The sequence below is a fragment of the Pelophylax lessonae genome (assembly GCF_965119305.1).
Source record: "Pelophylax lessonae genome assembly, chromosome: 4".
Taxonomy (NCBI): domain Eukaryota; kingdom Metazoa; phylum Chordata; class Amphibia; order Anura; family Ranidae; genus Pelophylax; species Pelophylax lessonae.
In genome coordinates this window covers 5,267,199-5,291,544 of record NC_138771.1, presented here as the reverse complement: position 1 = coordinate 5,291,544, position 24,346 = coordinate 5,267,199, and positions in this window count along the sequence as shown.

The window sequence follows — 24,346 nt, the reverse complement described above, 5'->3', positions numbered from 1 at the left end:
AAATGGGCTTACTGTTTTTTTTTAAATGCAGTTAAATGTAATTTTTCCAAAAAAATGGTGTTTGAAAAACCGCTACGCAAATACCACGTGACAAAAAATATTGTAATTACCGCCATTTTATTCTCCAGAGTCTTTGCTAAAATATGTACAGTATATATATATATATGTTTGTGGGTTCTACTCTAAGTAGTTTTCTAGCAAAAAAACTAGGGATCGACCGATTATCGGCAAAGCCGATATATCGAGGGCCGATCTGCACTTTCCCCGATATATCGGAATCGGCCCCTGAAGTTACCGATATTGCCGATGTTTCGGCAAAGTGCTTGTACCGGAGTGATGCCTGCAGCTAGAGGCATCACCCCGGTACTGGCATCCATAGCCGACGGTCAGCTGTCTTGTAATGACAACTGAGGCTGAGAAGCGGCTCGACTGTCATTACAAGGAGCGGGAGGGGACGTCCCCCCCCCCCCTCCCTCCCACCGCCTTCCGCGGCTCGCCCGGGTCTTCCGTTCCACCAGGAGACCCGGGCAACCATCCTGCGCAGCCGCCGAAGATCCGATCAAAGCCGCATTCTGCTCTGATCGGGTCTCCATGCAAAACCCGGAAGTGATGTTATTAGTGACGTCACTTCCGGGTACTCAGCGCCAGATTTAAAAAAATGACAGCATTCAAAACAGCCAAACTGGGGTTTTGAATGCTTTTAAGTGCAGAGGAGGGGTTTGGGGTCTTTTAGACCCCCCATATCTCTCCACAAGAGTACCTGTAAAGTAAAAGAAAAAAAAGTTTTTAAATGTACAAAAATATTGGCCAATATCGATATGAGTTGACCAAAATATCGGTATCGGCCCTGAAAAAAACATATATAGCTCTATCCCTAAAAAAATACTGATTATAACTTGTGAACAACATGTGTCAAGAATGGGTCCTTAGGTGGTTAAACACTGAAGTCTTGTAACCACTTTACCACCGGAGGATTTTGCTGTCTTACGCCCAGGCCACTTTTTGCAATTCGGCGCTCTGCGACTTTAACTGACAATTGCGCGGTCGTGCAACGCTGTACCCAAACTAAATTTACGTCCTTTTTTCCCCACAAACAGAGCTTTCTTTTGGTGGTATTTGATCACCTGTGCGATTTTTACTTTTTGCGCTATAAACAAAAAAAGAGCGTTTATTTTGAAAAAATAACAATATTTTTAAAATTTTTTTATATGAAATTCCCCCCCAAAAAAATGTAAAAATCAAAATTTTTTTAAATTTTTGGCCAATTTGTTTTCTGCTACCTATGTTTGGTAAAAAAAAATCGCAATAAGCGTATTTTGATTGGTTTGCGCAAAAGTTATTGCGTTTACTAGCTAAGGGAAAGATTTCTGTCATTTTTGGTGTTTTTTTTTTTAAAGAGTAATGGCGGCAATCTGCGATTTTTTTTACGGGACTGCGACATTGCGACGGACAGATCGGACCCTTGACTGACATTTTTGACACTTTTGGGGGTACCAGTGACATTACTACAGTAATCAGTGCTATACATATGCACTGTTACTGTAAAAATGACACTGGCAGGGAAGGGGTTAACTGTATTGGAGAGGGAGGGGTTAAGTGTGTCCTAGGGGTGTGTTTCTAACTGTGATTGGACAGGTCTGCTATTGTAAAAACAGAGATCAACGGTCCTACATAGTAGAACCGTCTGATCTCCATTCTTACACAGGGGAGAATGACAGGCGGCTTGTTTACATTAGCCGCCTGCCTTTCTCCCGCTCTACCGATGATCGCCGAGTGACCGGCGGACATCGGGTCCGCCGGTCACACGCACTGACTCAGTGAACGAGCCGCGGCGGGTGCGCGCCTCAGCGGGCACGCGCTCGCCCGCTATTGGCTCACAAACCGGTGACAGGCTTGTGACGTACCGGTACGTCACTCTGCCTGGCCGGGGCTGACCGCCGCAGTAAATAGTCGTTAGGCAGTCGGCAAGTAGTTAAGTGGTTAAACACTGAAGTCTTGTAAATTAAAAATGTATCTTTTTTTCCCTTCTTCTCGGAGAGAGCAGCGAATGTGTTAATAAAATTAAGGTAAGAATTAACCTCTGCGATGTCTGACGATTTCCAGGGCAATTAGAGGGTCTGCAATCTACACGGATATCTCCTCTACCTTCTGACATAAAAAGTTCTTTCACCCGGCAGAACGCGTCGGGGAGAACAGGAGGAAGGTGACAGCCATTCTCCCCTCAGGGCACAGAAATTACTGGAGCAATTTTCTTCAGATCTGGAGGAACACGTGTAATTAGACCTGCTACCTTCTGCTTAAAACACGAGAACTTTTTAGCCTTCCATGGATAATAGGCGGCTCGTGGAAGAACCTAAGGAGATGAGATCAGTGGAATTTAATAGCCCTTCTTTTTATTGCATGTCTGCCTTTGACAGGAAGAAGAAAGGCAAAACCGTTCTAACTTTTGAGTTATCCAGTTAAATCAAAATTACCTAATGACCAAATCACATGGAAGGTTACCGGGACTTCAAGGAACGTGGGAAACAACATGCAAATTACTGGAATATTTCTGATATATTTTATGCAGACCCAGCTAAGAAATCTACACTCACCGGCCACTTTATTAGGTAAACCTGTTCAATTTGCTTGGTAACACAAATTACTAATCAGCCAATCACAGGTCAGAAACTCAATGCATTTAGGCATCTAGACGTGGTGAAGAAGACTTGTTGAAGTTCAAACCGAACATCAGAATGGAGAAGAAAGGGGATTTTGAACGTGGCATGGTTGTTGGTGGCAGACGGGCTGCTCTGCGTATTTCTGGGATTTTCACACACAACCATGTCTCAGGTTTACATAGAATGGTGAGAAAAAGAGAAAATATCCAGTGAGCGGCAGTTGTGTCGAGGAAAATGCCTTGTTGAGGTCAGAGGAGAATGGGCAGACTGGTTCCAGATGATAGAAAGGCAACAGTAACTCAAATAACCACTTGTTACACATTGAGGGGGGATATGATATCATTGTACAAATACTGTACTGGTGACCCGAGCATAAGGAACAAACTATTCAGTGAAAGGAGATACAATAAGACACGTGGCCACTCACTAAAACTAGAGGAAAGGCGGTTTAACCTTAAAGTGCGTAAGGGGTTCTTCACTGTAAGGGCGGTAAGGATGTGGAATTCTCTTCCACAAGCAGTCGTATCAGCAGGGAGCATCGATAGTTTCAAAAAACTTTTAGATGGACACCTTAAAGACCACAACATACAGGGGTATACAATGTACAACATACAGGGGGTATACAATGTACAACATACAGGGGTATACAATGTACAACATACAGGGGGTATACAATGTACAACATACAGGGGTATACAATGTACAACATACAGGGGTATACAATGTACAACATACAGGGGTATACAATGTACAACATACAGGGGTATACAATGTACAACATACAGGGGGTATACAATGTACAACATACAGGGGTATACAATGTAAAACATACAGGGGGTATACAATGTACAACATACAGGGGGTATACAATGTACAACATACAGGGGTATACAATGTACAACATACAGGGGTATACAATGTACAACATACAGGGGTATACAATGTACAACATACAGGGGTATACAATGTACGGTTAAAAGCAAACACACGCACACATCATAGGTTGAACTGGATGGACTGATGTCTTTTTTCAACCTCACTAACTATGTAACTATGTAACTATGTAACACCCAAGGTATGCAGAATACCATCTCTGAACACACAACACATCCAGCCTTGAAGCAGATGGGCTACAGCAGCAGAAGACCAAACCGGGTGCCACACCTGTCAGCTAAGAACAGGAAACTGAGGCTACAATTGGCACAGATCACCAACATTGGACAATAGAAGATTGGAAAAACGGTGCCTGGTCTGATGAGTCTGGATTTCAGCTGCGACATTCAGATGGGGGAGGGTCAGATTATGGCACATGGATCCATCCTGCCTTGTATCACCGTTTCAGGCCGGTGGTGGTGTAATGGTGTGGGGGAGGAGGGGGGGTAACGGTTCAGGCTGGTGGTGGTGGTGTAATGGTGTGGGGGTGGAGGAGGGGGGTAACGGTTCAGGCTGGTGGTGTAATGGTGTGGGGGGGGGGGTAATGGTTCAGGCTGGTGGTGGTGGTGTAATGGTGCGTGTGGGGGGGGGGGGTAATGGTTCAGGCTGGTGGTGGTGGTGTAATGGTGTGGAGGAGGAGGAGGGGGGTAGCAGTTTAGGCTGGTGGTGGTGTAATGGTGGGGGTCTTGGCACACTTTGGACCCCTTAGTAACAATTGAGCATGGTGTAAACCCCCCATCCTACCTGAGTATTGTTGCTGACCATGTCCATCCCTTTATGACTACAGTGTCCCCATCTTCTGATGGCTCCTCCCAGCAGGATAATGCACCATGTCACAAAGCTCCAATCATCTCACCACTGGTTTCTTCACCATGACAATGAGGTCACTGTCCTCCAATGTACTGTAGACGTCCTGAAGAAGCGTAGGTGACGTATGCAAAACACGTTGACTTCAGAGGCACGTCGGACCTTAGGTTCCACGATGAGCTTCACCGGAGATTCCAGTTAGTTCCTGCTGAGGTCGGACGCCGGATTCAGACCACACAGGAGATCCCACCACACTGGACTGACGTCTCTGCTATAACGAATCGACCTATGCATCTTTATCTGGCACTTATATCCTTACAGTGGTCTGCACTTACCCTGAAAACCGGGCGCAAAGAGTTTGTTACCGGGCGCAGGAGAGTGGTGAGAAGCCTTGTGGCACCCATAGACTATCATGTCTTCCATGAATCTTCATATTCGTGATCTGGTTTCACTCTTGAACTAAGTATCACTGAACTTGTTGCCAGTAGTGCTTTCATATACAGCATAAGTGGGCATTTAGGTGCTTTATCACACTGTGTGCCCGCTGTCGTTATGATTCAGTTGACCGATTAACTGGGTGGCTTGACTCGGAATTCTACTCAAACAGTAGCCACATCTTCAATACAAGCCTAATTAGGCACCCAGTGGCCAAATATGATCCATTGTGATTCCACAGTTACTATCTCCTCATACCGGAACTAATTTTGGAGCCATTTTCTTAGCCATCTTTCAACCAGTGCTTGACCATCTATTTTGATTGATTTTTAGGACTACTACATTGGAGGAATTGATTACACGATTGTGTGGATCCCCCCAACTGTGCGATGAAGTGATTTATTACAATTTATCTATCAACATCTTAGGTTTGGTGGTAGTGCACCGGTGATGCGCACCTTGGATTGAATGGGGCCCCTATGAATGTCTTGATTGAATTAATGTTATCTGTGTGGTTTTAAATAGGTGTCTCGGAATTATCTTGTTTCTCTGTATGTTTAATTTTTAAATAAAGATTGGGGATTTGCTACTTAAACCATGGTTGGTCCTCCTGTACAACTACTTTCCCCCAATAGTCCCTTTTTTGGGTTATTCTTTGGGTTTTTTCTTTTGTTCACACTGTCCTCCAATCAGAGGCGGCTCTAGACTTTTTGAGGCCTTAGGCAAAATTAAAATATGAGGCCCCCCTTGCGCGATAAAAAAAATAAATAAGCAGGCTATATTAACTGTATAAATTGCATATTTTAAGGCAAACATTAATACATCTCATAACCTCGGTATTCAACGCAACCTCTATAGGGTCCAGGTATCTCCTCATGCTACCAGTAGTGACACTGACCCTAGACAAATACAAAACTAGTGAAAAAAACAGTCAGAAAAGATGAGTAGGGGGAAAAATTCAGTGTCCTCCACCTGGAAAACCATTCCTGTTTTGGAGGTCAACTGTTGCCCATCTAGTGCCCCTGTTAATTTCATGAACACCAAAGCAGCTGAAACTGATAAACAACCCCCTCTGCCATTTTACTGACCAGATCAATATCCCAGAAGTTTAATTGACTTGATTAATATACTCTGATTAAAAAAGTGTTCCTTTATTTTTTTTGAACAGTGTATATATCATAGTTTGCAGACGTGATAACTTTCATACAAACCAATCAATCTACACTTATTGGGATTTTTTTTTTATCAAAAACATGTAGCAGAATACATTTTGGCCCAATTTAATGAAGACATTCTATTTTTTTTCATTGGATAGGTTTTACAGCACAAAGTAACACATATTTTTAACACCAAAAGAAAAGCTCTATTCGTGTGATAAACTGTATTTGAGTATAGCGCTGCAACTGCAAGAGCTGCAATAGCCAGTTAAAGTAATGCAGTGCCGAAATAGCAAAAAATGGCCTGGTCATAAAGGGGGTAACATGTTCTGGAGCTGAAGTGGTTAAAAGAGTTAGTGAATAGGGTTGAGCGGACACCTAGATGTCCGTGTTCGACGGGTTCGGCCGAACTTTAAAAAAAAGTCCGGGTCCGTGTCCCGGACTTTTACCGAACTTTTCCCGGACACCGAACCCCATTGAAGTCAATGGGGACCCGAACTTTAAGGCACTAAAATGGCTCTAAAACACCAAAGGAAAGGGCTAGAGTGCTGCAAATGGCAGCAAAACGTAATTAAGAGCATGGTAAGTGCTCTGCAAACAAATGTGGATAGGGAAATAACTTAAAACAACAAAAAAAAACAGAAAAATAAAACAATGTTCTTCTTCATCTCTGAAGGACGAGGCCCATATGGAGTAGGAGGGAGGTTGAGGTGGTGGTGGATGTGGCGGTGACATAGGCGTGCGCACAGGGTGTGCTGGGTGTGCCTGGGCACACCCTAATCACCTAGGGCACATAGCATTGCCAGTGAGGAGATGGGAAAGATCTCCCTGGGACCTGCTCTGCTCTATTTCTCCTTGCCTACAGGTACATGGCCCCGATACATTACTCTCCCTGCTGGCAAACACATGCATGTGTATTTCAACTTTGGGGTGCACACCTTAATGCAATAGGCTGCGCACACCTATGGGCGGTGTAGGTGGAAGCGGCGGTGGAGGAGGACCAGGGCCGGATTAACAGCATCATGGGCTTGGTGCTGAGGATTTTGAAGGGCCTTAAGGGCCGTGCCTTGCCATGCACCCAGAGGAGGAAGGGTGCAGCCATGCATGCCTAATTCAACATGGGATGCTGTCTCTGAAGCCCATAAACACATCCATGCATCGCCAACTGTCCCTCCTTGTCCGGCCTTCACGCTGTGTGGGGAGGTTCTGAGGGTGCTGCCTGGGGAAGCGAGCATAGAAGCCAGACTTCTGTGTTTACAAGTGACAGAAGAGCGGTAACAGTGAATATGGCCAACCCGGGGCCTATATAAAAGGTAGGGGCCTGGAGCTGCAGCTCCAATAGCCCCTACATTAATCTGGCCCTGAGGAGGAGGACGAGGTAGCCAACACTGCTTCTTTTCAAAAATTTTAAATGAGGGTACACCCCAAAAGAGTGAGAAAGAGCAAAAATGGAACAATGGGTGGGTAAGGTCGGTATCCATTGCTATTCTGCATAAGGTACGGAAAAGTCCCGTGGGATCCATGCCTGGTTCATTTTAATGAACGTGAGCTTGTCCACATTGTCTCTGGACAGGCGGCTGCGCTTGTCTGTTATAACGCCCCCAGCCGTGCTAAATACCCGTTCAGATAATACACTGGCTGCAGGGCACGCCAGCACCTCCAAGGCGTAAAGGGCAAGCTCAGGCCATGTGCCCAATTTGGAGACCCAGAAGTTGAAGGGGGCAGACCCGTCATTCACTACATGTAGGCGTGTGCACACATACTGCTCCACCATGTTGGTAAAATGCTGCCTCCTGCTAAGACGTTCCATCTGAGCTGCTGGTGCTGCTGTTTGTTGTGGCGTGCTGACAAAGCTTTTCCACATTTCGGCCATGCTAACCCTGCCTTCTGAGGTGCTGGCGGTGCCCTGGTTGCGTTGGCGACCTCCTCCTCCTCCTCCTCTGCCTTGTGCTTCCACTGTGGCCCCGCTGTCAGATGGGAATGCCAGCAGCATGGCGTCTACCAGCGTGCGCTTGTACTCGCGCATCTTGCGATCGCGCTCCAGTGAGTGAATTAAGGACGGTACGTTGTCCTTGTAACGGGGATCCAGCAGCGTGGCCACCCAGTAATCAGCACAAGTTAGAATGTGGGCAACTCGGCGGTCGTTGTGGAGACACTGCAGCATGTAATCGCTCATGTGTGCCAGGCTGCCCAGAGGCGACGAAAGGCTGTCCTCTGTGGGAGGTGTATCGTCCGTGTCCTCTGTATCCCCCCAGCCACGCACCAGTGATGGCCATGAGCTGGCCTGGGTGCCACCCTGCTGTGAACATGGTTCCATCTCCTCCTCCAGCTCCTCCTCCTCCTCATCCTCCTCATCCTCCAGAACTGTGCCCCTGCTGGACAATTGTGTCCCTGGCGTTTGTGTGTGCAGGAACCCACCCTCGGAGCCCCTTGCGAATGACTGCCCTGAAAGCCTTTGAAATGTTACCTCTTCATCCTCCTCCTCCTCCTCCTCATCCTGTGCCACATCCTCTTCCATCATCGCCCAAATTGTTTTTTCAAGGAGGCATAGAAGTGGGATAGTTAAGCTGAGAATGGCGTCATTGCCACTGGCCATGTTGGTGGAGTACCCAAAACAGCGCAACAAGGCACAATATATGCAAATGTCAAATATGCAAACTATGCCGCAATTTAATGTTTTTTACACCAAAAGGGTGTGTATTGAATAGCGGAATAGGATAAAAAACTGTGTATCTCACACGTACAAACACAGACTAGGCCCGATTAAATTTTTTCCTACCCTAAAGGGAGGATGAGGAAGAGGAGTATGGAACATGCAGCACCCTCAAATCTTCAGAAGTATGAGATGAACCCCAAAAACTTGGAAAGGTGGATCTCTCTCACACGTACCAACACAGACTATCCCCCAATTTAACTGATCCCCAAAGGTTTTTGATTAAATAGCGGAATAGAAAATATGATCCAAAAAAAGTGTATGTATATCACACGTACACAACCACACTAGGCCCCAATTACTATTGTTTGTACCCCTAAAAGGCTAGATGAGGAGTAGGGGGAGTATGGAACAGGCAGCACCCTCAAATCTTCAGAAGTATGAGATTGTGTTCACTGTACCCCACAAAGATTGAGTTCACTGCACCCCACAATGATTGTGTTCACTGCACCCCACAAAGATTGTGTTCACTGCACCTCACAAAGATTGTGTTCACTGTACCCCCCAAAGATTGTGTTCACTGCACCCCACAAAGATTCTGTTCACTGTACCCCACAAAGATTGTGTTCACTGCACCCTAAAAGGATGTTGTTCACTGCACCCCAAAAAGATTGTGTTCACTGTACCCCCCCAAAGATTGTGTTCACTGCACCCCACAAAGATTGTGTTCACTGCACCCCAAAAAGATTGTGTTCACTGTACCCCCCAAAGATTGTGTTCACTGCACCCCAAAAAGATTGTGTTCACTGTACCCCCCAAAGATTGTGTTCACTGCACCCCACAAAGATTCTGTTCACTGTACCCCACAAAGATTGTGTTCACTGCACCCCAAAAAGATTGTGTTCACTGTACCCCCCCAAAGATTGTGTTCACTGCACCCCACAAAGATTCTGTTCACTGCACCCCACAAAGGATTTTGTTCACTGCACCCCAAAAAGATTGTGTTCACTGCACCCCAAAAAGGATTTTGATCACTGCACCCCAAAAAGGATGTTGTTCACTGCACCCCAAAAATGATTTTGTTCACTCCACCCCAAAAAGATTGTGTTCACTGCACCCCACAAAGATTGTGTTCACTGCACCCCAAAAAGATTGTGTTCACTGTACCCCCCAAAGATTGTGTTCACTGCACCCCACAAAGATTCTGTTCACTGTACCCCACAAAGATTGTGTTCACTGCACCCCAAAAAGATTGTGTTCACTGCACCCCAAAAAGGATGTTGTTCACTGCACCCCAAAAAGGATGTTGTTCACTCCACCCCAAAAAGATTGTGTTCACTGCACCCCACAAAGATTGTGTTCACTGCACCCCAAAAAGATTGTGTTCACTGCACCCCAAAAATGATTTTGTTCACTGCACCCCAAAAAGGATGTTGTTCACTCCACCCCAAAAAGATTGTGTTCACTGCACCCCAAAAAGATTGTGTTCACTGCACCCCACAAAGGATTTTGTTCACTGCACCCCAAAAAGATTGTGTTCACTGCACCCCAAAAAGGATGTTGTTCACTGCACCCCAAAAAGGATTTTGTTCACTGCACCCCAAAAAGATTGTGTTCACTGCACCCCACAAAGGATTTTGTTCACTGCACCCCACAAAGATTGTGTTCACTGCACACCAAAAAGGATTGTGTTCACTGCACCCCAAAAAGATTTTGTTCACTGCACCCCAAAAAGATTGTGTTCACTGCAGCCCAAAAAGATTGTGTTCACTGCAGCTCACACACAGAAAAATGGATGTGGATCACTGACACCTGCCTATCTCCAATCCCACACCACACAGCAATATCAAATGTAGTTTGTAGAACACAGTTTCCCTAAAATTCAGCAGACTCTGTCCCTAACAGGATTGAGAAGAGATCGTAGATCAGGATTGAGTGCAGATTCACCCCACCCCCCACACAGCAATATCGATTGTAGTTTGTAGAAGACACTGACCCTATAATTCAGCAGACTCTATCCCTAAAATGCCTACAACTCGCCCTGCCTAAACACTCCGACCTGTCCCTCAATTCTATCCGGACACAAATGGTTTTTTCCTGCCTATCTTTCCCTAATCAGCAGCCAGCACGTTGATGTGTGCTCTGTCCCTGAATCTAAGCAGCATAATGACGCCGCTGCGGCTGCCTCGAACTTATAAAGACTTGGTCACATGCTTCAGACGGCCAATCACAGCTACTAAGACATTTGCAGGCATGGCTGGGATGGCTTAAGGCACACCAGTTAAACGATTGTTGATTGGCTGTTGAAAGCCCGCCATGAAAAGAGCGCCAAAGCATGCAAAACCCGGAAATAAAACGACCGAACACAGATTTTTACCCGAACATACAGTAAAGTGTCCGTGTCCGTGTTCGGGTACAAAAAATCCAATTATTCGGTACGAACACGAATAATACAGTCCGTGTTCGCTCAACACTATTAGTGAATTGTTAATTGTTTATATTAAAAACCAATAAAAAAAGGCTGCAGAGACGTTATTAATCCAGTTTGGTGTGTCCAGTATTCTTTGTATATTTGGAGTATATGTAATGTCACCTACCGTCCCCTGTTACATCACTTCTGCTTTGAACGCAAAACATGTCGTCACTTTGACACCTGCGATTCATGAAGTGTACCATATTTTTGACCAAACTCTGTGTGTGACCCAAGGACTCGAGAGCCATGTTTATGCCACGGTCTTATCTTCAGGATAACTTCTTCAGAAGATAAGACCGTGGCATAAACATGGCTCTCAGTCAAGTCCTTGGGTCACGGTGCCTCTTACATAGCTCCCCCCATGGGTATAAAAAAGGAGATCTCCATAGTGAGGTACCTTCCAGTTATTTTATTCAAAGATCAGCTTCCCCTCTGCCCTAGCAAATGGGTGCGTGCGCTCCTGCAAAGCGACATATGGGCACATGATTTTGCAGAAATCTGCCAACCTGCAGTATATGTTTTGGTGGCTGGTCAGCAAGTGGTAAAAGATAGGGGGGAAAAGAGAAACCCTGTCTGATATACTTTATTTTTATATATATATATATTTACACACACACAGAGTTTGGTCAGAAATATGGTACACTTCATGAATCGCAGGTGTCAAAGTGACGACATGTTTTGCGTTCAAAGCAGAAGTGATGTAACAGGGGACGGTAGGTGACATTACATATACTCCAAATATACAAAGAATACTGGACGCACCAAACTGGATTAATAACGTCTCTGCAGCCTTTTTTTATTGGTTTTTATAAAAATTAACAATTCACTAACTCTTTTAACCACTTCAGCTCCAGAACATGTTACCCCCTCTATGCAGAAGTGCAGGCAGTCTACACCATTCATCTGGGATCTGGCACCTTATTAAAGCTGTGACACTGTGACCGGCGTTTTTCCCTTGAATTGTCCGGTGAGTTGGGGGGGATTGAGAGGGGAGCACTGAGTGGATGCACTGGTCTGGATATAAAATAAATTGTGAGGAATCTGAGCACAGAGCACTTATATAAAGAAAAAACCATCCCATTTGGTTGTCATAAGATAAGAAGCAATAGCATGATTAATGATGGAGCAGAAGCACTGAGCACTTTATTACATAGTTACATAGTTAGTGAGGCTGAAAAAAGACACAAGTCCATCCAGTTCAACCTATGATGCGTGTGTGTGTTTGCTTTTAATCGTACATTGTATACCCCTGTATGTTGTACATTGTATACCCCTGTATGTTGTGGTCTTTAAGGTGTCCATCCAATAGTTTTTTGAAACTATCGATGCTCCCTGCTGATACGACTGCTTGCGGAAGAGAATTCCACATCCTTACCACTCTTACAGTGAAGAACCCCTTACGCACTTTAAGGTTAAACCGCCTTTCCTCAAGTTTTAGTGAATGGTCACGTGTCTTATTGTATTCCCTTTCTCTGAATAGTTTGTTCCTTATGCTAGGGTCGCCAGTACAGTATTTGTACATTGATATCATATCCCCCCTCAATCGTCTCTTCTCCAGAGAGAATAAGTTCAGTGCTTGTAGTCTTTCCTCATAGCCGATGTCCTCCATTCCCCTAATTATTTTTGTTGCCCTTCTCTGGACTTTCTCCAGTTCCAGCACATCCTTCCTGAGGACCGGTGCCCAGAACTGGACAGCATACTCCAGATGTGGCCGGACCAGAGTCTTGTAGAGTGGAAGAATAATCTCTTTATTTCTGGAGTGAATCCCCTTTTTTTATACAACCCAGTATTCTGTTGGCTTTGCTTGCAGCGGCTTGGCATTGCATGCCACTGCCAAGCCTGTTGTCTACCAGTACCCCCAGGTCCCTTTCCATCCTAGACTCACCCAGAGGTTCCCCCCCTAGTGAGTAGCTTGCTTTCTGGTTACTGGCCCCCAAGTGCATTACTTTACATTTTTCTACATTAAATCTCATCTGCCATGTAGTTGCCCACCCCGTTAATTTGTTCAGGTCCGCTTGTAAGATTTCCACATCCTGCATAGAAGATATTGGCATGCCTAATTTAGTATCATCTGCAAATACTGAGATTGTACTAGATATCCCCTCCTCTAGATCATTTATGAATAAATTAAACAGGATTGGTCCCAGGACAGAACCCTGGGGGACCCCACTTTCCACACCCGCCCAATCCGAGTACTCCCCATTAATCACCACCCTCTGGACTCTCCCCTGGAGCCAGTTCTCTATCCAGGTACTCACCTTATGATCCATACCTACCTTCCTTAGTTTGTACAGTAAGCGTTTGTGGGGAACGGTGTCAAAGGCCTTTGCAAAGTCCAGATACACCACATCCACAGGCTTACCTTTATCTAAGTGGCAGCTCACTTCATCGTAGAAGGTTAATAGATTGGTTTGGCATGAACGATTTTTCACGAATCCGTGCTGATTAATACTTATAATACCGTTTTCATTACTAAAGTCTTGTATGTGGTCCCTTATCATCCCCTCCAAAATTTTGCAGACTACTGATGTTAGGCTGACCGGCCTATAGTTACCCGGGATAGATCTCGGCCCCTTTTTAAATATTGGTACCACGTTGGCTTTTTTCCAATCAGCTGGCACCATACCTGTCTGTAAACTATCCTTAAAGATCAAGAATAATGGTCTGGCAATCACCTGGCTGAGCTCATTAAGAACCCTTGGGTGCAAGCCATCCGGTCCCGGGGATTTATTTATGTTAAGTTTCTCTAGTTTAGCTCTAAGTCTATCCTCTGTTAGCCATGGCGGCACTTCCTGAGGTGTATTATTTAGTTCGGCCTTACAAGCTGGGTTCGTGTAGCCCCCCGATTCCTTTGTGAAGACTGAAGAAAATAAATTATTTAACACTTCCGCCTTTTCTCTGTCCTCAGTGGCCATTTTTCCTTTATCATCTTTTATGGGGCCAATGTGTTCTGGCCTCGCTTTCTTACTGTTTATATACTTAAAGAACTTCTTGGGGTTCTTTTTACTCTCCTCCGCTATATGTCTCTCGTGTTCTATTTTAGCCGCCCTGATTTCATCTTTACATTTCTTATTACACTCTTTGTAGTGCTTAAATGCTGCCAATGACCCCTCAGTCTTGTATTTTTTGAAGGCCTTTTCTTTAGCTCTAATATACATTTTTATGTTGGAGTTTAGCCACCCAGGGTTTAGTTTTGCTCTTTTAAATTTATTTCCCTGTGGAATGCACTGGCCCACCCCCTTGTTAAGTATGCTCTTGAAGCACTCCCATTTTTCCTCCGTGTTCTTTGTTCCCAGGGTTCTATCCCATTTGATATTTTCTAGCAGCGAGCGCAGTTTAGGGAAATTGGCTCTTTTGAAATTCAGTGTCCTTATATTACCCTTGTGTTTCCTATTACTGTAATTAATACTGAAACCAATTGACCTATGGTCACTGTTCCCTAAGTTGTCCCGTATTTCTATATCCGTGAGCAGGTCTGTATTGTTGGTAATCAGTAGGTCAAGTACCGCATTGTTTCTTGTCGGTGCATTCACCATCTGACCCATGAAATTGTCCTGCAAAACATTTAGGAACTGTCGAGCCTTGGCTGAATGCGCGGTTCCTTCTGCCCAGTCTATATCAGGATAATTAAAGTCCCCCATTATAATGACATTTCCCATCCTTGCTGCCAATCCTATCTGTAACATGAGGTCCACCTCACCCTCCTCCCTCTGGTTTGGGGGCCTATAGCATACGCCCAATATTACCTTCCCCACCGTGCCTTCCCTTTGAAGCTCTACCCATAGGGATTCTGCTTCGTCCATAGCTCCATTATTAATATCATCCCTCATATTTACCTGTATACTGTTCTTAATATACAAACATACCCCTCCCCCTTTTTTACCCTCTCTATCTCTGCGATAAAGGGAATACCCCTGAATGGTCGCCATCCAGTCATGAGAGCTGTCAAACCAAGTCTCAGTTATCCCCACAAAATCTAAGTCCTCCTCAAACATCAGCAGCTCCAGCTCTCCCATCTTGTTGGCCAGGCTTCTGGCATTGGTATACAAACCTCTTAATTTTGATGTTTTTAGGCTGCTCTCTTGATTCTTCCCCGTACCCACCCTGGGTATAGGAGCTCCGAACACCCTACCGCTAATGCCCCCATTTCTGCCCTCTGAAACTTGCTTTCCACTGGCTAATTCTACATCTGTACCCTCCCCCCCATTCCCTAGTTTAAAAGCCCCTCTAACTTTTTGGCCATCCTCGCACCCAGTACGGCTGCACCCACCCCATTTAGGTGCAATCCGTCCCTACCAAAGAGCCGGTGACCGACTGAGAAGACGGCCCAGTTCTCCAGGAACCCGAAACCCTCCTTACTACACCAGCTCCTCAGCCACTCGTTAACTTCCCTAATCTCCCGCTGCCTTTCTGGTGTGGCTCGAGGTACAGGTAGTATTTCGGAAAATACTACCTTGGAGGTCCTAGTCCTCAACTTAGCGCCTAAGTCCCTGAAATCGTTTAGGACTCTCCGTCTTCCTCTGCCTATGTCATTGGTACCCACGTGTACCATGACAGCTGGGTCTTCCCCAGCCCCACCCAATAATCTGTTCACCCGATCCGCGATGTGCCGAACCCGAGCGCCCGACAAACAACAGACTGTTCGGCGCACACGGTCTTTGTCACAGATTACACTGTCTGTCCTTCTAATAATTGAGTCCCCTACCACCAGCACCTGTCTTTCCTTTCCCTTTCTCCCGGCCTCACTGGAGGAGGGGATTAGATTATTTTTTTTTAATCTAATTTTTTCAAATGCATAGGAAAGGACATTTCCCATATTAATTAATATATTTTTCATTGCAAGCCAGCCTGGAATGGTACTTATAACTTAAATATTCAAATTTCAGGAGGATGACAGGTGTCAGGACAGTACTCTGCAGCTGCAGGCGGCGGCTGGCTGCCTTTTGGACAGGACAGGCCTTCTTTTTGCAGTCAGTCACCCACTCTGAGTCCTCCAGTCCAGCTACAGTCCTTACTCCTTACCTTTTCGTCTTCTTCTTCTGGTCTGCTCTCATCTTCAAGTTCTCCTCATGGTACTACCGAAGCCGGGAGAATGCAGGGGAGGGGTTACGTGACATCACGTCGTGACGTCATCGTTATCCCGGACCATGATTCGTGGAATGCAGGAGAAAGAGCCGGAGACTCAGTGCAGCAGCAGCCAGCATCCCAACCATAAGCCCAACCAGAAGAAGCCGATGTGAGTGCGTGCACTGCGGGGCCTGGCTGGCTGGAGTGGAGAATTGCTATACAGAGAGAGAAACAGACAGTCTACTAGTGTAGCGCCGCTGCGCCGGCATTTGGCAATGTTGTGGATGTCACTGTGGCATGTCGTGGAGCGTGCGGATGCTGCCGCCGCGGCCCCCGGCGACCTGGCGTGTCGCAAGGTGAAGGGGGACAACTGTTACTGTAAAAAAAGATGATGATGATCTATTCCAGGGGTACTCAAATGTAAACTTGAAAGGTCCACTTACAAATTTTCCATTCAGTCCGAGGTCCGGAAAAGTGACCGTCAAATTCCAAATACAGAACACCAATAACAAAAAAAGGCATTCCCCCAAAACTTGCCCCCATCCAATGCAGAGCGACCATTGTGCGTGCCCCCGTTAATGCAGAGTGACCATGTGTGTGCCCCTATTAATGCAGAGTGTGTCCCCATTAATGCAGAGCGACCATGTGTGTGCCCCCATTAATGCAGAGCAACCAGTGTGCGTGCCCCCATTAATGCAGAGCAACCAGTGTGCGTGCCCCCATTAATGCAGAGCAACCAGTGTGCGTGCCCCCATTAATGCAGAGCAACCAGTGTGCGTGCCCCCATTAATGCAGAGCGACCATGTGTGTGCCCCTATTAATGCAGAGCGACCATGTGTGTGCCCCCATTAATGCAGAGCGACCATGTGTGTGCCCCTATTAATGCAGAGCGACCATGTGTGTGCCCCTATTAATGCAGAGCAACCAGTGTGCGTGCCCCCATTAATGCAGAGCAACCAGTGTGCGTGCCCCCATTAATGCAGAGCGACCAGTGTGCGTGCCCCCATTAATGCAGAGCGACCATGTGTGTGCCCCTATTAATGCAGAGCGACCAGTGTGTGTGCCCCTATTAATGCAGAGCAACCAGTGTGCGTGCCCCCATTAATGCAGAGCGACCATGTGTGTGCCCCCATTAATGCAGAGCAATCAGTGTGCGTGCCCCCATTAATGCAGAGCGACCATGTGTGTGCCCCTATTAATGCAGAGCGACCATGTGTGTGCCCCTATTAATGCAGAGCGACCATGTGTGTGCCCCTATTAATGCAGAGCAACCAGTGTGCGTGCCCCCATTAATGCAGAGCGACCATGTGTGAGCCCCTATTAATGCAGAGCGTGTCCCCATTAATGCAGAGCGACCATGTGTGTGCCCCTATTAATGCAGAGCGTGTCCCCATTAATGCAGAGCGACCATGTGCGTGCCCCCATTAATGCAGAGCGACCATGTGCGTGCCCCCATTAATGCAGATTGACCAGTGTGTGTGCCCTCAATAATGCAGAGTGACCAGTGTGTGTGCCCCAATAATGCAGTGACCAGTGTGTGCCCCAATAATGCAGAGTGACCAGTGTGTGCGTGCCCTCAATAATGCAGAGTGACCAGTGTGTGTGCCCCAATAATGCAGTGACCAGTGTGTGCCCCAATAATGCAGTGACCAGTGTGTACCCTCAATAATGCAGAGTGACCAGTGTGTGTGCCCCCAATAATGCAGTGACCAGTGTGTGCCCCCAATAATGCAGAGTGACCAGTGTGCATGCCCCCAATAATGCAGTGACCAGTGTGTGCCCCCAATAATGCAGAGTGACCAGTGTGTGCCCCCAATAATGCAGTGACCAGTGTGTGCCCCCAATAATGCAGTGACCAGTGTGTGTGCCCCCAATAATGCAGATTGACCAGTGTGTGCCCCCAATAATGCAGAGTGACCAGTGTGTGCCCCCAATAATGCAGTGACCAGTGTGTGCCCCCAATAATGCAGAGTGACCAGTGTGTGCCCCCAATAATGCAGAGTGACCAGTGTGTGTGCCCCAATAATGCAGTGACCAGTGTGTGCCCCAATAATACAGTGACCAGTGTGTACCCTCAATAATGCAGAGTGACCAGTGTGTGTGCCTCCAATAATGCAGTGACCAGTGTGTGCCCCCAATAATGCAGAGTGACCAGTGTGCGTGCCCCCAATAATGCAGTGACCAGTGTGAGCCCCCAATAATGCAGAGTGACCAGTGTGTGCCCCCAATAATGCAGTGACCAGTGTGTGCCCCCAATAATGCAGTGACCAGTGTGTGTGCCCCCAATAATGCAGATTGACCAGTGTGTGCCCCCAATAATGCAGAGTGACCAGTGTGTGCCCCCAATAATGCAGAGTGACCAGTGTGTGTGCCCCCAATAATCTGGACCGCCGAAGCGGTCTGCTTCCTTCTGTCATCAGCGGGGGGGTTAGAATTGAGAGGATCGGAGTGGCTGTGTTTAGCGCTGCATGATTACAAAAGCCGAGTACAAGTTCTTCTTACCCGGCGGAGAGGATGTCCTACAAAGTCCCGCCTTCTGGACACCGGCTCCTATGATAGACGTCACCAGTGTTCTATCTATCATAGGTAAGAGCCGGCCCAGGAGGCGGGACTTTGTAGGACATCCTCTCCGTCGCAGAGAAGAACTTGTACTCGGCTTTTTGTAATCATGCAGCGCTAAACACAGCCACTCCGATCCTCCCGATCCTCTCCATTCTGCCCCCCGCTGAGACAGAAGGAAGCAGACCGCTTCGGCGGTCCAGATTTTAATCCGTGTGGGTCCGGAGTCCGCCTATTGAGGACCCCGGATCTATTCATTTAAAAAAAAAAAAAAAATGTTTGGGAAAGATCATGCGAGGCCCCTTTAAGTGCGAGGCCTTCGGCGGCCGCCTTACCGGCCTAATTAGAGAGCCGCCTCTGCCTCCAATGGTCTCCACACTCACCACATCTCATCCTATAGAGCACCTTTGGGATGTGGTGGAATGGAAGATTGGCATCATGGATGTGCAGCCGACAAATCTGCAGCACCTGCGTGGTGCTATCATGACACTATGGAGGAAAATCTCTGAGGAACGTTTCCAACACCTTGTTGTATCTATGCCACCAAGAACGAAGGCAAAAGGGGGTCCAACCCACTACTAGCAAGGTGTACCTAATAAATTGGCCTGTGAGTCAGTGGCGGCCCATCCATTAGGGACACAGGGGCGCCGCCCCCCCCCCATCCATGCGTCTGGCCCTCTAATCTACATTCAGGGCGCCGGACAAATCGTTTTTTTTTAAGCATGTGATTAGAGCCATAGGCTCTAATAGGCTTCAAAAGGGTGGGGTCGGGGAGCAGAGCACTGCACCCTGAGCCCACCCAGTTGCGTTACAATAGCGAATGAATATTGCCACACTGATTCTTCTCCGTCCTGAGACCCGTTTCCCGATTGGCCGAAAGGAGAAGCCATGCTATTGGCCAAGGAGGAGGGAGGAGACGGAGGGGAAGCCCACGGAGGAGGCTGAGGGGGAAGTTTTTGCCACTGCCGCCGCCTGCCCAGGGTGAGTGAGCCGGGCGACCAGGGGGGCTAGGTGTGCGGGCTGGGGCTGGTGTGGTCCGGGGAGTCTGTCTGACGCCCCCCCCCCCCGCCCATGGAGCACCAGCCTCCACTGCTGGGAGTGTGTTTAGTAATATTGCACGATGAGAGACATTGTATCATCGGGGTTCCAAGTATCTATATGAGGGTAGTCTGAAAGTTTCACGGCTCAACACGGAAGGACAGACACTAAACCAGTGGTTCTTAACCTGGGTTCGATCGAACCCCAGGGGTTCGGTGGGTCAGTCTCAAGGGTTCGGCACACCCTCAGCTAGTACCACTTCTCTGTCAGGGACTATTTCTCCAGTTTTGGGCATTTCCTTCCACTCCCGCTCCGCGCCGTCATCATGGAAATACATAACATCCAGTGGCGTAGCGTGGGGGGTGCAGGGGGTCTGGCCACACCATCCTGGGGGGGGCGCATCCGCTCCGCAGTGTCATGTCACTCACTCTGTCATGATAGGCAGGCCGCCGCCGCCCGCTGAGTCTGCTCGCACTCGCAGCTCTCTCTGCCCCTGGCTCACTCTCACTTCTGGCTGTGCAGCTCGGCTCCCGGCCGAATCCGATCCAGCCAGAGCCGGCATCGCCCACTGTGGAGTGGTGGGGGGGGGGAGACAGGCCAGGCGTGCGGTGCGGAGAGGGACTGTCTGGGGGAGGGACTAACCCGTGCAGCTGTCGCCCAGCGAAGTGCGGGAGAGAACCACCAGGCCAGGCAGCCGCAGCAGCAGAAGAAGCCGGCAGGTGAGTGGTGCTGCAGCCTGCAGGAGGAAAACCTAGCCTGTGATCGGGAGTCGGAACACAGGTGAAAAAAAGGTAGGACTGGAGTAGTACTGGCTGTACTAGTCTAGTGACTGACTGTGTGAGAACACTGAGAAGACTATGTAAAGGGGATCTATTTTATGGGGAACCTTGCCTGCTGTAAGTGGGGAGATCTAAATGGGGGACGGGACCTCACCTCACCCTGGCCTGCTGTAAGGGGGGATCTATATGGGGGACATGCTCCCTCATATAGATCCCCCTTACAGTAGGCCAGGGTGAGGTGAGGTCCCCCATATGGATCTCCCCTACAGCAGGCCAGGGTGAGGTTAGGTCACTCTGGGGTCCGCCATATAGATCCCCCCTTACAGCAGGCCAGGGTGAGGTTAGGTAACTCTGGGGTCCCCCATATAGACCCCCCCTACAGCAGGCCAGGGTCCGGACCTCACCTCACCTCACCCTGTCCTGCTGTAAGGGGGAAGATCTAAATGGGGGAGGGGACCTCACCTCACCCTGGCCTGCTGTAAGGGGGATCTATACGGGGGACCTGGGATCTATATGGGGGACCTCACCCTGGCCTGCTGTAAGGGGGGATCTATATGGGGGACCATGTCCCCCATATAGATCCCCCCTTACAGCAGGCCAGGGTGAGGTGAGGTCCCATCCCCCATATAGATCCCCCCTTACAGCAGGCCAGGGTGAGGTGACATGAGACATGATAATGACATGAGAGTGGCACTTGCCAAGATAAAGCCGCACATTTCTGAACTGGTCTCTGAAAGACAACAGCAGAAGTCACGCTAATTTGCAGTAAATATTCATTATTATGTTTTTGTTTTTTTGTGAAAATCATGTTTTAATGGTTTTGTTCATTTTGTGCACCTATGTATAAATATATACCTAAAATAATATATACCTATGTTTTGAATTTGAAAAAATCATATTTTATTTTTCCAATTAAGAAGGGTTCGGTGAATGCGCATATGAAACTGGTGGGGTTCAGTACCTCCAACAAGGTTAAGAACCCCTGTTCTACTCTACCTAGTTTTTCCTGGTGTTATGGGTCCTTCCTCCTTCTCCCCGGATCTTCTTCCAGAATTCCTTGCTTTGTGTTCAGCACATGCTTGTGTTATCTCCTCTCTTGCTTTCCCATTTTCTGCCATCATTTCCTTTTTACCAAAAGTAGCGCCACCCCCAAAGGAGGTTTGGTTCTGTACTCTGCCTACCAACACTAAGAACAGCGTCCGCCCCTTTGGCACACCTGGCAGTAATGTTATTGTAACCCCCATAGTAATTAGACACAGAGGGGTTTATTTACTAAAGCTAGAGAGGGTAAAATTAGTCACAATTCTCCAGACGAACCAATCAGCTCCGAGGTTTTATTGCTATTTTTATTGAGGTTATGATTGGTTTCTCTGCAGAATTGTGACTAATTTTGCCCTCTCTAGCTTTAGTAAATAAGAAATTACCTTTACTGGGAAACAAACAGTGGCAATATGATCAAATGATCGATAGATATATGCAAATAACTCAGTCTTACTGACTGCAGGATTAAGAGTAAAGGAATTAAACACTGTAATCTGTCTACTTCCAAGGGAGACTTTTTAAAGCGGAGTTCCAGCCTCGGAGATTGAATTTAGATAAAAATACCCCCGGGACATTCAAGGTTAGTACATTCCACAATGGATAGCCTCTGAGCTGTCCCAGGTCGCACTTACCTGTAAGATGAAAACCTCGAAAATTTCTTCTCTAGCACTGCCGTCTCAGGTGTGGGCAGCTGAAGCCAGGCCGTCCTCTTCCGTGTCCTCTTCGTCCCAGAATGCACCTGCACCGGCCCCGCTCGTCACTTCCGGGGCCGGCGCGTCATCCCTGCACAGGTTCTGGACATGCCCAGAAGCTGTTTAGCAGGGAATGACGCACCTGCACCGGAAGTGACGAGCGGGGCCGGTGCAGGCGCATTGACTCCTGGGAGCGATGACGTTCAGCTCCCAGGAGTCATCGCAAGCAGGAAGAGAGGGCGCGGGCCGCGGCCAAAGAGGGAGGAAGTAGAAGGAAGGTGAGTATACTTTCTTCAAAAACAAGGTAAGTAAAGAAAAAAAAAATTAGGAATATCCATTTGATTTTTAGGGCATTCACAGCAAGCGGATGGCCCAAAGTTGTTTTTGAGCCAGGAACTCCACTTTAAGCCAAATGACCTTGTAAGCAGAGCTAACCATGCAAACAATGACAGACTGCAATATGAGACAGATTAACCACCAACCCTACTGAAAGAGGTTGTAAACCTCAAAAAAAATTTAAAAATAAAAATTTGAAAGACAAAGCCATAATGAGCTAGTATCCCATCGCATACTAGCTCATTATGAAATACTTACCTTAGAATGAAGCCCCCGCAGAGCCGCCAGCACACCTCTGACACGGCCAACATGTTAACTCGTCTTCCTTCTGGGTTTGCGTCCTCCGGCCATCTGAGTGGCTGGAGCCACAATTACATCACTCCCATGCACACGGGAGCCACCGTTCACGGCACAGGGCTCTGAAGAAATGGCAGGGGTGGCCGTTCCTTTAGAGTGTGTGCGCCAGTGATGTCATTGGCTGCATGTAAAGTAAATATCTCCTGAACAGTGCAAGTTTAGGAGATATTTACAGTACCTATAGGTAAGCCTTATCATATGATCACCTATAGGTACAAGTTACAGACAAACCTTTACTTCCTCTTTAAGTTGAGCTCTATGGATCCAGGCAGGAGGAGGACAGTGGAATGACCAGCCTTGTGTCCGGCCACTCCCTTTTGTCCCCTGACACCACAGTCCAGTAACTGAGAAAACACCGTATTTAACTGAACCTAGGCAACACAACACTTAAAGCGGTGTTCCACCCGAAATTTATACTTACCTCCATCTTCTCGCTCCCGGTCACCTGAAAAACAAATGGATAATTGCAATTTTTTTTTTTTTCACTTACCTTTTAGAGAAAATATACTCACCTTACTTCCTTCTTCCTCCCCTCGGCGGCCACGGCGATTCGTCACTTCCTGGCTTTTGCAATGATTCCTGGGAGCTGAACGTCATCGCTCCCAGGAATCATTGCGCCTGCACCGGCCCCGACGTCAGTTCCGGGGCGCGCGCGTCATTCCCTTCTAAACAGCTTCTGGGCATGCCCAGAAGCTGTGGAGGGATGACGCGCGCGACCCGGAAGTGACATCGGGGCCGGTGCAGTGCATCGTGGGACCGAAGAAGGAGGAAGAGGACCGAAGAGGACGCGGAAGAGGATCGTGCTGGCTTCAAGCTGCCCACACCTGAGATGGCAGCGCTGGAGAAGACAATTTCAAGGTAAGTATTTCTCCTGAAAGGTAAGTGCAACCCGGGACAGATCAGAGGCTAGCCATTGTGGAATGTGCTAGCCCTGACTGTCCCGGGGGTATTTTTGTAAAAAAATGTATAACCAGGGTGGAACTCCGCTTTAAATACCTAAATCGCCCTCCTAATAATAGAGTCCTGAGTGTAGATGTGGGACCATTAAGGCACCAGTAACGTTAATCCCTTGAGGGGAAATAGGTTGTAGCTTTAAAAGGAGAGAAGGCCTTGTGTCTTCAGCTTATTCCTGGTTGGTGCACTTAGGTGTCCTGTTTGGCAGGGTGAACAAGGTATGTTTAAACTGTCCTGGCAAGGGTTGCGGAGTGTATTGTGGAGTTCCTTAAATAAAATGAAGACTGTTGCTGCCTGGCAGGGGATTAGTGCAATACAGCGTTCTACTGGTGTAGGCAAAAGATAGGCAATGTTGTTTGCATGCAGTGTCTCTGTGTATTGGTACGATAGGCAAGTGCCCACTTA